General features: G+C 46.2%; 1 protein-coding gene across 2 annotated transcripts in view; it reads right to left on the bottom strand.

Annotated features, from left to right (window-relative positions):
- The window catches only part of CARD14 (caspase recruitment domain family member 14), a 224,736-nt gene that overhangs the window by 194,160 nt on the left and 17,845 nt on the right, over positions 1-12,731 (bottom strand). Inside the window, exon 1 of one of the 2 annotated variants that reach the window (XM_086931047.1) lies at positions 3,308-3,514. The exons of the other annotated variant lie outside the window; for it this stretch is intronic. The gene's annotated coding sequence lies outside the window, so the exon portion shown is untranslated. Of the gene's footprint in view, positions 1-3,307; positions 3,515-12,731 lie in introns of those variants that run through there. 2 annotated transcript variants of the gene reach the window in all.

A 12,731-nucleotide genomic window follows, 5' to 3' on the forward strand; every position in this document is an offset into this window, starting at 1 on the left:
GTGTGGGATTAAAGAGGCATGAGGTGGATACCAGACTACCAGCGTTGGTATTTGGCACGCCATTATTTATTAGCACCGGCCACAGGCTTCTTAGGGGAGCTTCGGGCACATTAACTCTTTCTTATTCAAATTAAGCACTGGTGGAGTGCAGTGGAGGGACACATCAGTCATGCGCACCACTTAACTGTAAGCTCACACTTTCACAACAGGATCGATGTCCCTGTGTTTGCTATTTACCACTCCCCCCTCCCCTGACGTTATGTAACATTAAAAAGAGAAGCATCACTTAATTCCTTCCCACATACTTTTTTTGTGCAGGATTCTTCATTTAATTTTCGGTGAGATAAATACGCAGCATGTATTTATTTAACACTCTGTTTAATAGTTTCAAGTAACAAGAGAAGGCCGGACGATAAATATATCACTATATCAGCATTAATAATACTAGCGTAACATAATCAAAACAATAAGTATCAAAAGACATTATGGAGGACTCCGCATCATGTAAATTTGAACATAAATAATCTGCAATGAAGCAATGGTGGCTGGAGTGGGACGATGACGGGGGGTTATCAGTTGGCCATGCTTTGGCTATTGGTACATGGGGCAACAGTGTTGGTAGGCGATGGAGGGGATGTATTTGGAAGGTCTGATTCTAGATTTTACCAAAAGTCTTTGGGCCTGAAGGAGGGGGGTTGTAATGTGGTATAAACTTCGCTGGTTCAATCGCAGTGTGTCATACTCCTGAGCCAGGCTGGAGTAGTGGGACGAAATACACGGTCCAAACGAAGGGCAATCTCTCTCTTAGCCAATAGCAAAGCAATGGCTGAGAACCGGCGAAGAGTTTCAGGAAGAGAAGAAACGTTACCCAGGAGTACCCGGAGGGGGGAAAGTTTAAGGGCCAGTGAAGTTCTTTGGGATAAAATCTCGACGACCGCTGTCCAATATGTGGCGATGATGGGACAGATCCATGTCATATGTGCAAAGTCAGGTTCTGGCGTTTTGCATTTAGGGCAGAGGGAGGACTTTGTGGGATCTATTTTGGCCAGGATGGCAGGCATAGTGTAGGTTTGGTGTAGAAATTAGACATGGAGTAATTTATGACGGTGATTAGGAGATACCAATTTCGTTTGAATGCAGCAGTAAGTCCAATCTCTGTCGGTGACAGGGTACCCGAAGTCTTGTTCCCGGCATTGTCGGACCCTGCCATCCTGGATACGTTTAAAAGCCATACTGGCACGATAAAGCCTAGAGACTAAATGTCACCCAGCGGCATCTGTAATTAGTGATGTAAGACGGTGCATAGTTTCTTGGGTGCCAGTGGATAAGAGGGGAATCAAGAGCACATCTTGCCAACTAATATAATTATACAGCATTATACGGATATCAAACATCGACCCAAAGGCGTGCTCCGATCACAGCAATCTTGACATAGTACATCCGAGTAAAGGTGTAGTGTTGAGCTATTCACTGTGAGAACTGTTATGAAACACCCCAATTTCCTTTCCACATACTTATGATGTTTCTCATTCCTGGAGCTTTCTAGTCACTTAGCTCTGTCTACGGTGGGCACCATAATCTCAGAGGACTTTTATAACCTTGCTTACCCCGTCATTTCTTGCAGGATAACTGGATGAAACTCAAACAAACAACTCCAACCCTCTTTTTTTCTCATACCTCCATTGGGGTCAAAATGGGACAGCGTTTACATCCCACGCCCACTCATGCCACAGTCAGAGAGTGTAACCAACACAAACACAATTCCAACCAACCTCACACAGGCTACTCAGTAAGATTTAGACATCTAGCAACAAATTACGCAGTGACAATCACACATATATCATCAAATCCCCTCACGAAGGCTCTTCTGCATGTCATCCCAACACTACAATTCACACATGCGAAAGAACAAACCTCTCTCTCATAGAAAAGCAAAAAACACATACATGGACATACCTCCAGCTCACACCGGCTATGTCGTAAGTCTCATTTTTCTCTCCCATCCTATCTATAACATATACACAACTTCAAAACACCTTCAACACCTTCCCTACACTATGGGTTAAGCGTCTCTTACATACACACACAAACACGAAATTGTAACCCAAGTCACATAGGCTATGAAGCAAGTCTCCCATACACACAGCTACAAACCACCTCTTAAACTATGTAGTGATATACTAGCGGCCTACAACATTTTGAACAGGTGCAGCACTGAGGCTGGGATTCCACAGTACCTAGTGCATGCAGATTAAAAAAATCCTTTTCAAAGAGGTGTGCTTGTCTACAGCGTAGTTATTTTATCTGTGGCCAGGCTGCTCTAAAAATAATGCTTGCTTAGTAAGTAGCGGCTACTTCTCAACAGATGGGACACCAAAGATGTAATGCTAACGGTAGGTCTTCAAGTGACGGAAGCAGGACTTACAGGTGGATCACTAAGAATATCACCTAAGTGAGAATGGTGTCAGAACTTGTATTTTTACTCAAACATCTATCAATAAGCTCCTCTCATTGGGTGAAGCGCCAGCTCCAGAAATCTGTCTATAACCTACATTTCACTCATGCCTTAACTGTGCATGTTCTGTGCGTGACAAAAGCTTCTAATAGTGTGCCTTGGTGGAGCTTTCTTTACTCTTGCTATGCTATCCCTGTTCTGTGAGAAAGAAAAGCTTTCACTGCTGCTGCCAAATTTGTACCTGTCCTGTGATGGGAAAAGCATGCGCTGATGGTACCCTAGCTATACCTGTTCTCTGAAGGAGGGAAGCTTGCACTATTTATGTCCAAGGTGTAGCTGTTCCATGAAGAGGGGTGTTTCTTCTGTTGTTGCCCCATCTTATGCAAACAAAGGATATTTTGAATAACATGCCTAAGCCAGTCAGCAGCTTTTGTTTAACTCAGGTCGAAAGCAGTGTATTGTCCTGACACCGAGACTCTGGTTTAAATCAGCTTGACCACACTGTGTGACCAACAAGAGTTACTTTTCTTCCCTCTCCCTCTTTCCCGTCACCATCATATCTGAGAGCACCTTGAAATAATTCAGATATGTACTATACAACAATCTCTTTTCTGTGTGGTTTATAGGCCATAATGTTGTCCATCTAACAAAATAAAGGCTTATATAGGAGAAACAACACAAGTGACACGAGTCAATAATACAACTTTCACAGCTGAAGGGTGAGGTTCAATAATTCTAATAAAGGTCACTCATTGCAATTAAATAATCTAAGGTCCTAAAGTGAAATAATCAAAAATACACTTTGTTTATGTGAACCTCAGCAATAGATAAAGAACAGTCAGCAACACTTACAGTAGGGCAGGCGGTCCAGGTGAGCTAAGAGCTGCTCTTCACAGCCTCCGCTGGGCTAATTTTCCAGGTAGGATGCATCACAATAGGAGAATTTTGGGAGCCAGCCATGGCCGCCTTACTACCAGTGCCCTATAGGCACTGGTAGTACACAAGGAGACCGCTGGTGTTGGGCATGTGGTTCAGGGTCTTCAGGCCAATGCACTCCCACTGTCAACACCAATCATATGTGAGTGTGGAGTGGTAGTGTGAGCATGTCCTGTTTGATAATGTAGCCTATGATTACAGAGCTGATAGCCTCGTCAATAGCATGTCCTAAAGCCTCTTCAAAGAGTGGGGCCTGACAACATTTGCCACGTAGCACCACTCTTTCTGAGGCTGGTGAACATGACCTATAAAGCAGGGATTGTTTCACAGTAATTGGGGGAATACTCGAGCACCGAAGCACATTGATGACAAAATTATTCAAGTCAATTGGTCAGTTCCTGGCCCTCATGTTTTTGATTGTGTTGTAGGGGGAAGGGGGAAGATCCCGTACCCTGAGATCTTCTCACCTTCACCTTCTGACTGTTCCTTCCTTCAAGCTCTGTAGATCTGGAGGCCGGAGATTTGCTCACCTGGCCCCCAAGCTTTGGAACTCTTTCCCTCTCCCCCTCAAAATTTCCAATTCCCTAACCCTCTTTCGCAAGTCTTTAAAAACCTGGCTCTTTCCCCAATCTGTCTAGTCTCTCTGCTTTCTGTACTCTTTACCAGCGCCAGGAAACCCATGGTGTCAGCGCGCTTTATAAGTTCCCCCTACGATACGATACGAGGGGGATGCAAGTAAAAACAATTTTTTAGCTCATTCACATACCACTTTACTGTAGTTCTGAGTTTAACAAAGGGAGAACATAAATGTCCACATAAGTGACAATCTCGCCCAAACTAGGGAATCCATAACCAGGAGGCCGTACAAACCAGAGAGGAATAGTACTCCCAGGGGCCTCCCGATGCTAAGTGTGGAACCCACTGATAAAGCATATCGTACTAAGTAAGTGAGGGTTAGTCATCGTATGTGAGTACATGCATGTTCGTAATTCCATAAGAGGTATGCTTATGTCTGTTTACAAAGAGCGTACAAGAGTCTTTTACCTCCTCATACTCCCTATTTAGTGTTTTAGCTACTTGAGTTGTACTTCTCCTGCATTTGTGAGACAACAGTGTGATGCTCCTTTTATAACTGTCACTTGTCCTTTACATATCCTTTGCTTTAGGGAAGGTTGTGCTTCTGTTCTGTTGTACCTTAATTTTGTAGTGAGGCTTAATATATTTATTTTGGAATTTTATAGAGCGCTTAGTTACGCTCACCGGCATGTCCCTGCACTAAAATTGCTTTCGTAAGGGAGGAAAAATGGGGGGAAGAGGAGCTAGGGCAGTGCTAGGCGGAACAAATGTGTTTTGAGGGCTCTGCGGAATTTGGGCTCAGAGGGTTCCAGGCGTAGTTCAATCGGCAGTAAGTTCCAATTCTTGGCGGCAAGAAAGCGGAACGATCTTCCCAAGGTGCATAAGAAAAATGTATCCAGAAAGCCTATGCATCCTTTAATGAGTGATGTGCGTGCATGAAAGAGTGAACACAAAAGGTGTAAGCAGAGTTGATATACGTTACTTTAACCGTTGTTTATTTTCAGGATTTCTATGTAAAGTAGTATTACAATATGGAAAGGCAACCCGCCACTGTGCACAGCATTTGGCAGTGTGTGGCAGGGGGTATTAGCCACAGGGCATGGCCTACGTCCAGGACCTGCGGAAGAACCCCCACTGGTAGCCCACCAAATGTTGCACCTGGTCTTTTGTCGCGCACAGAGTGAGGAAGGCTTGCATCCAGACCCTGCGTCCAACTACCCACAGACAGCCACCCGAAGGGCAACCAACCCCACGCCGCGTATGCCCTTTGGTCTTATAGGGTTAGCCACAGGGCCTGTCTAGCAGCCAGGCTCTGTTTCCAACTCCCCACTTCACACAGCCTTTGGCCATGCGCAGAGGCGTGTTGGCCACAGGTCGTGGCCTGCCGCCAGACCCTGTGGCCAACCCCCCCAGCAGGCTACTAACCCCACACTGAGCACAGCCTTTGGCGTGCGCAGTGTAGTATTGGCCTTTGGAAAAACATATATATTAAGGAAAAGGGTCATGCAGCCCCCTCTCCAACCCTTCATTGGCCCGGGCACCCCATCCCCTGGGCTAGATCAAGTAAAAGGGGGTGGCATGCAGCCCCCCTCCCCAAGCCTTATTAGGCCCCAGAGAGACAACCCCTCAACGACATACCAATAATGAATACAGGGGGCTATTTGAATCCCCTACCAGAGCCTCATCAGATCCTGGGCACCCTATCCTCGGGGTCCAATGTATTTATAAGGGAAAGGGGCTTCACAGCCCCCCTCCCTGAGCCATTGTCGGCGACCGGAACCCGATCCCCAGGACCCAATTTAAATATTATGTGGAGGGGGTGCGTGGCCACGCTCCCTGAGCCACACACATCCCCCCAGGGGCCCTATCCCCGGGGCCCAAAGTATATCTTAATGGGAGGGAGCTGTGCTGCCCCGAGCCTTGAAAAGGCCTGTGGGACCCAATCCTCCAGGGATGCTACTTAAATTAAAAGGTAGGGGAGCTGCACGGCCCCCTCCCCGAGTCACTATTAGTCCCATAGAGCCCATCCCTGGGGCCACATTCCGTAAAGGGAGGGGGGCCTGCGCCTCCCTCTCCAAGCTATTGTAGGCCCAGGGGAGCCCATCTCTGGGGCTGCATTCAACAAGGGGAGGGGAACGTGCACACCCGGCCCATTATAGGGCCCTGTGAGCCCACCCCTGGAGCCAAAATTCGCCAAAAAGGGGAAGAGGGCAGTGTGGCCCCCCCTGCCTGAGCCAGCTCACTTGCTCTGTTCCAGGAAGCACACCCCCAGGACACAGCAGTTTCTCTGCCTGCACCAATCTGGCGGTAGCATTTTTAAAACTCCCACCAAAAAGGAGTACGAGGAATTCTGGGAGCCGATCTGGGAATCCAATATGGCCACCAGAGGGAGTCAAAGGACTCACTTATCTTGCTTGGGGGCGAACAATATGAAACACCGCCCAGCCTCAGCATGAAAATGGAGAGCCACGAGAAAGAGAACGCCGACATGAAAGCGACTGTGGGGAGCAAGAGTGTCGGAGAGGAGTCAGCATGATGCAGGGATTGTCGGCTTGAGAGGAAGATGATGAAGAAACTACCAGGGAGGATGACACAGGGAGGGACACCGGAGGGAATCCTGACGGCAGCAGCAGGCTGCTCCAAGAGACACAAATTACCATGAATAAGCCTGGCGAAAGTGGAGGAGGTCCTGGGTACCACAGCCACCCCCTGGAGGTAGGTTGTGGCCACAAGCAAGTGTCAAGAGTAATATTTTCACATTGGTGGGGGAGGTGGCTTAAAAAAGATGAGGGGGAGGGTGCAGAAATGCAATGAAACAACCAAGAAAGAGCATTGCACAGTGGAGGAAATGATATGGGGAAGATAAGCCATACAAACAAAAGTTGTGTTGGGGTAGGTGGTGGTAGCGGTACAAACTTTCATTTTATGGCAGGTATGTTCTGCTAATTTGGTACTTGAGGATTTTTCCTGAGGGTATTCACTCTTTGAATCTGACAGCATGAGCAGAAGAAACCAGCATCCCCTAGAATCTGCAGACTGAAGAAGGAAGTCAGAGCAGGGAGTAGCCTTTACAGGAGTGGCTCATTGCGGTTTCTTTATTCATTTGGTTACTTATCTTGAGCCTATCCCAAATAAAAGCATTGGGAAACCATATCCCTCATCTCTGGGTCCTTCCACTTATAACAAGTGGTGTCAGAAGTGGGATACAGTGTCCCTGTAACCATGATACAGCCTGTGCCTCTGGAGGAAATGTTTACCCAACTAGCAGAGGGACAACAGCACCTACAGCTAGTTGTGGAGCAGCAAGCCCAAGCTGCTCATCAGGACTATGAGACTTTTCAGGATGCCTTAAAAGGTCAAGCTGTTATACTTAAAGGTAAGCGGCAGTTGCACGACACCACAGTATTGACGCTAACAGATGCTTTTGTCAGCACATGGGTACGTCCAAATGTCCCAGGAACAGTGCTAAGAAGTTGGACCAATCAGTCTAGTTTCCAAACCGCACAGTGGGAGAACGGTACATTGATACGTTGGGAGCCAGCTCACAAGGGAGAAACTAATCAGGTAGGACCTTGTTTTTAACTAAAAAAGGGTCTACTCTGCCATATAACAAGAGGAGGAACCCAACAGCTTGAGCAACTGCTGGTGTCTAGCAGTTTCAGAAGACAGGTATTGCAACTAGCCCACAATCAAATGGGGAGGGGGGGAGGGCATTATGGAAAGGACAAAACCCTAAAAATGCCTTATGTATAGGTTTTATTGACCAGGGTGTATCGAGATGGTGCAAATTATTATGCTCCTGTGCCTGGTGCCAATTGAAAAAAAACTCCGGGAGTGGTGAAAGCCCCTTTCTATCTGCCTCCTATGATTGATGTACCCTTCTAGAGTGTTCAAATGGACCTAATGAGGCTCCCTACACCATGAGCTTGAGGACACCAATATATTTTGGTCCTTGTGGACTATGCGCCTCGATATCCAGAAGGGATTCCCCTAACAGGTCTGACTACTGTTAATATTGCCCAAGCAATGATTGCGATCTTCTCAATGGGAGGGATTCCTTGTGAGTTGTTGACAGACCAAGGTGCACCTTTTATGCCCTATTTAATATCCCAGATATGCCAAATTCTGGGTATTGACAGATCAGAACATCGGTCTACCATCCCCAAACGGATGGTCTGGTCAAAAGATGCAACCGAACAATAAAGACCATGTTAAAGGAAGTGACAACTGACACTGAGAAAGACTGGGACAGTAAAAACCTAGGCGAAAATGGGCCTTGAGCCCATGCGGCACAGGGGTGGGCTCCTCGTTGCCTATAATGATTCGGGAGGGGGGACCGTGCGCCTCCTCCCCTTAATTAATGAAACTGGCTCAGGCCAGCATTTTTTATTTTTTTCAACCCAGCAGGATCACAGCAGAAACTGCGGATTCTTTTCATTTTATTTCAGCCCAAGAGGGAAAAGGGAGTCCCTGGGTCCCCTCGCTCCATGGGCCTTATACTTTTTTTTAATGTACTTCTTCAGGACAGGGGACTAAGTCCACAAGTCCTGTAATGTCTGCTAGCAACATTGTTTGGATGTTGCTGGCAGCCAATCAGAGAGCTCACTCCCACGGTACTCTGACTTCTGTGAGAGCAAATTAGCCCAAGGGGTAAAAAAACTCCCTGGACCAATCAGAATGCTCCATTTTAAATTGGCATTCCCGCAAGAGTCTATCGAGCCTCTTGCAGACCCAACCATCCAGATATACAAAAATTGTTGACCCTTAATGTCTAAAAAAACAAAACTATTGAACAGATTTACTCAAAATCACAAAAAGCACTATCTGCAGACTAAGATCTAGTTCCGTGCCAAATTTGGTGTAACTCCGTTCAGCAGTTTTTGCTATATTACTTCTTAAAGAAGTCTATGGAAAATGCATGGTGATTTTGCATTTTGAGACCCCCATTTTTTCCTCGGCCCCCGCTTGACGGATCAACCTGAGAGTTTCTAAGCAAAAACTAGTCCAAAAGTAGCACCTTTTGGGAACGTTTTGTGCAGATTTATCTAACGGGCCAAAGTTAATAGCAACACAATAAAGGTTTTTCTTTTCCTATGGAACAGCTGACCTAACTACCCAGTGGCAACCGCCTGTGGGAGATATACATACTCACTCTGTTGGACAGCTGCTCTGGAAGGACTGCTTTTCTGCTGTGCTTCACTGCTGCCTGCATCTCTCGACCCTGCTGAGGGAGAGCTGGAATCTGCGTTGAACCCCGAGTGATCTCCAAGGGCTGCTTAGTTTGCCTCCTGTTTCCTGAGACTCAGTGCATGGTTCATTGAAAGTGGACCCAGGTGCTTGCTCCAGTAAAATTGACGTATCTCAAGTCTCCAGTCTACGTGTAGCAGAACTGGTGAATTGGCCCTGTTTCAGGAGCAGAATTGTTGCATTGCAGTCAGAACCAGCGCATCGGCTGAAAGAACCAACTCATCGGCACCGCTGCAGTGAGGGAAGATCGACACATCCCCTCATCTGCGTGGAGAAACCCAGTGCATCGTCTTCGGAACCAAGGCTTCTTGGCTCAATGCATTGTCTTCAGAACCAACGCATTGCCACCACTGCATGAAGAAAATCAACAAATCACCTCGAATGCATCCCGCCTCTTGCTGTTGTGAACAGGATCAAGGTACTTAGTTCAGCAGGCCTGCATGGCTCCTGTATCCAGCCCACACTCTACTGCTGTCACCCTGAACTCTTGACTTTGCACCAGTCCAGAGCGACCAGATAACCCCCATAGGTGCTTATTGCTTCTAACCGCTATTTTTCCATTTAATCTTAAAAAATGTATATCTCGACTTCTTCTCATTGGATTGCTGTCGTTATGGTCTTGTTTTATGTATAAAAATCATATCTATTTTTTATAACCAGGTTTGTAGTCTTTTTGTGGCGTTTTCATTGTGTTACTGTGTGTTGTGTTGCACAAATACCTTACATATTGCCTCCTATGTTTAGCCTGACTGCTCTGTGCCAAGCTACCAAAGGGTGAGCACAGGTTAACTTTTCGTGTGCATCTTACTTACCCTGATTAGGATTGTGGTTCCTCCTTGAACAGGGTGCATACCACTGCCAACCAGAAACCCAATTTCTAAATATATATAATAAGACTTGACTGTTTCACTTACATTGTCTAAAGCTAATCTGATATCTCTTTACACCTCCTCGAAAGCTCACAATGCCTTCATTGCATCTCGTTTAGATTATTGCAACTCTATTTTCTTTGGATTACCAGCTTTTTGAATTACAATTTACAACTGGTACAGAACTTGGCGACTGGTGGCACATGGCGCAGTTTTCACATTTCTCCAGTGTTGGCTACTCCAGTGGCTGCTAGTAAGCAAAATTATTGAATTCAATTTATTGTGCTTGGTATTGAGAGTAATTTACTTGCCCCGTTGCACCCCTTTGAGAGCTCACTTTATGTTTTACCACCCCAATCGGAAACTGAGATTTGCCGGTCGTTTGAACTTTGTGGTACATAGATTTTAACAAACCTTTAAGGAAGAAACTTAAGACCTGGTTGTTTCCCGAGCCTGAATGTTTGTTACAGAGAGTAGCAGTTAGAGACCTGTTTGATGGCCTCTTTAACACAATGATACCCTGTAGAGGTGACAGTTTGCGCTTTTTAAACAAACAAACATAAACAAGCTCCGCCTCCCAAACTCTGTGCCATGACTCAAACAAACAACCCAAACCCCACCTCACAAAGGATATGAGGTGATACTGCGGCATACAGCCCACATCATAGTATCTTCCGAGACTCAAACACATCTCCAAATCAGCATCATATGATGATATGTGGTGAGACCAGGCAGTAAGATGCCATGCAACCCCTTCTCTTTTAGGACATGTGTTGAGGTAATCCCCTACAGCAGTGGTCTTCAAACTTTTTAGTGCTACCCCCCCTACCCAGTAGGGAAAAAAAACATTGGGTCCCCCTCATAACTGTTCACAATTATTCTATTAAATTGTATCTTTAGTATAAACAGTGTGTGGCTGCGGTTTTTGAAGGATATTTGAAGTCCCTTCCCTTTTGGCACTCCCAGCTAGGATATAAATGTTAAACGGTGTTAGTGATGGCCCATTACCGAGCATAACCTTAGCTCCACATGGCAGCAGGGATATTGGCCTGTAGTTCTTCACTTCCAAAGAGTTGGCTAATGGCTTTTTTAAAAGCCGTCTCACCAAGGCGTGCTTCCACATATCTGGAAAGATGGCTGTAGATAGAGAGCTGTTACAAACATCCCTCAATGAAGGAGCTAAGGTGGCAGCCAAGGCTGCCATGACAAAAGAAGGGGCGCAATCTGATTCTGCTCCTGACTTGATTGCTTCCAGGGCTATTTTTATTTGCTCCGTAGTAATAGTAGAGAAGGCATCCAGCTTAGGTAAAGAGGGGATCACGCCTTGGATTGGGGGGTGTTATGCTGTTTCCTCCCCCCAGAGAGTTATAGATGATAACTATCTTATCTCTGAAGTAAATGGCCACCTTATCACATAGATCTTGCGTGTGTGGGACCGTAGAGCAACTTACAGAGGGGTTCGTAAATTCTTTTAGAATTGCAAACAATTCCTTTGAGGAATTATTTGCTTCCCCAATCCTCCTGCTCAAGTGTTCCCTTCTGGCAGATTTACAATGGCCCAAATAGGCTCTATGTGCCTTGACATATGCCTGCTTATCCCCTGTACATTTTGTCCTTCTCCACTTTCTTTCCCGCCCTCTACATTGAGCTTTCTCCTCCTTTAACTCCGCCGAGTACCATGGGGCCGGTGCCCACTTTTCCTTTAGTTTCATCAATTTTAGCGACGCAATACTGTCCAAGGCTTTTACCACTGGCCCTTCCCATCTCTCCAACGCTCTATTACAGTCCCGGTTCTCTAGTGGTGGTGCTATGGAAGCCTCCCTAAATGCCTCAGGAGTAACTTTCCTCCAAGCTCTCCGCAAACGCTTCTTGTCCCGGTTCATCAATGCCCTTTTTTGATGAGTGAAGGAGAACTTTAAGGCCCAATGATCGGACCATGTTAACTCCTGGGGTGTTTCTACTAGAAGGCTAGGGACTTTAGTAAAAATTGAGTCCAGGGTGTGTCCAGCCCAGTGCGTCGGCTCCTGTACTCTCGATTTTAGCCCTAATGATTCCATTGCTGAGTGAAGGGCCCTTGCTTCCATATTTGAGGGATCTTCCAGATGATGGTTGAAGTCCCCCACTAAAGTGAAATTGTCTGAGTATAAGATGTGAGGGGCGAGTGTTTTCAAAAGGGAGGCACAAAACAGTTGCTTATTTCCCCCGGGGGATGGTATAATACTGCCCCCTTCCAGCTAGTATCTTTAAGAGAATCTAACTGGAATACTAATAATTCCATGAAAGAAGTGAGCACTGAGTTTTTCACTTTAATATGATGGGGCGTCCTCGTAGCTACTGCTACCCCTCCTCCCCGTATGCCCACTCTATCTAGTCTGGTGACCTTATTTTCTTCCGGGAATGCCACTGCTAACATCGGGGAGGAGTGGTCATGAAACCAGGTCTCCGTCAGCATACAGAGGTCGGGCTGCCCGTCTTCCAGAAGGTCCCATATTTCTCCTGCATGTTTGGAGACTGATCTAACATTTGCATATAGCTCCTGACATATTCTTTCACCTAAGTGCATGTCTGGCAAAGGAGGGCGCCCCAAACTATCGGAGGACCTCACCCAACAGGGACATCCACCTTCCTGGAGTATAGATTCTTTGTGC

Source organism: Lissotriton vulgaris, chromosome 7 (assembly GCF_964263255.1).
Source record: "Lissotriton vulgaris chromosome 7, aLisVul1.2, whole genome shotgun sequence".
Taxonomy (NCBI): domain Eukaryota; kingdom Metazoa; phylum Chordata; class Amphibia; order Caudata; family Salamandridae; genus Lissotriton; species Lissotriton vulgaris.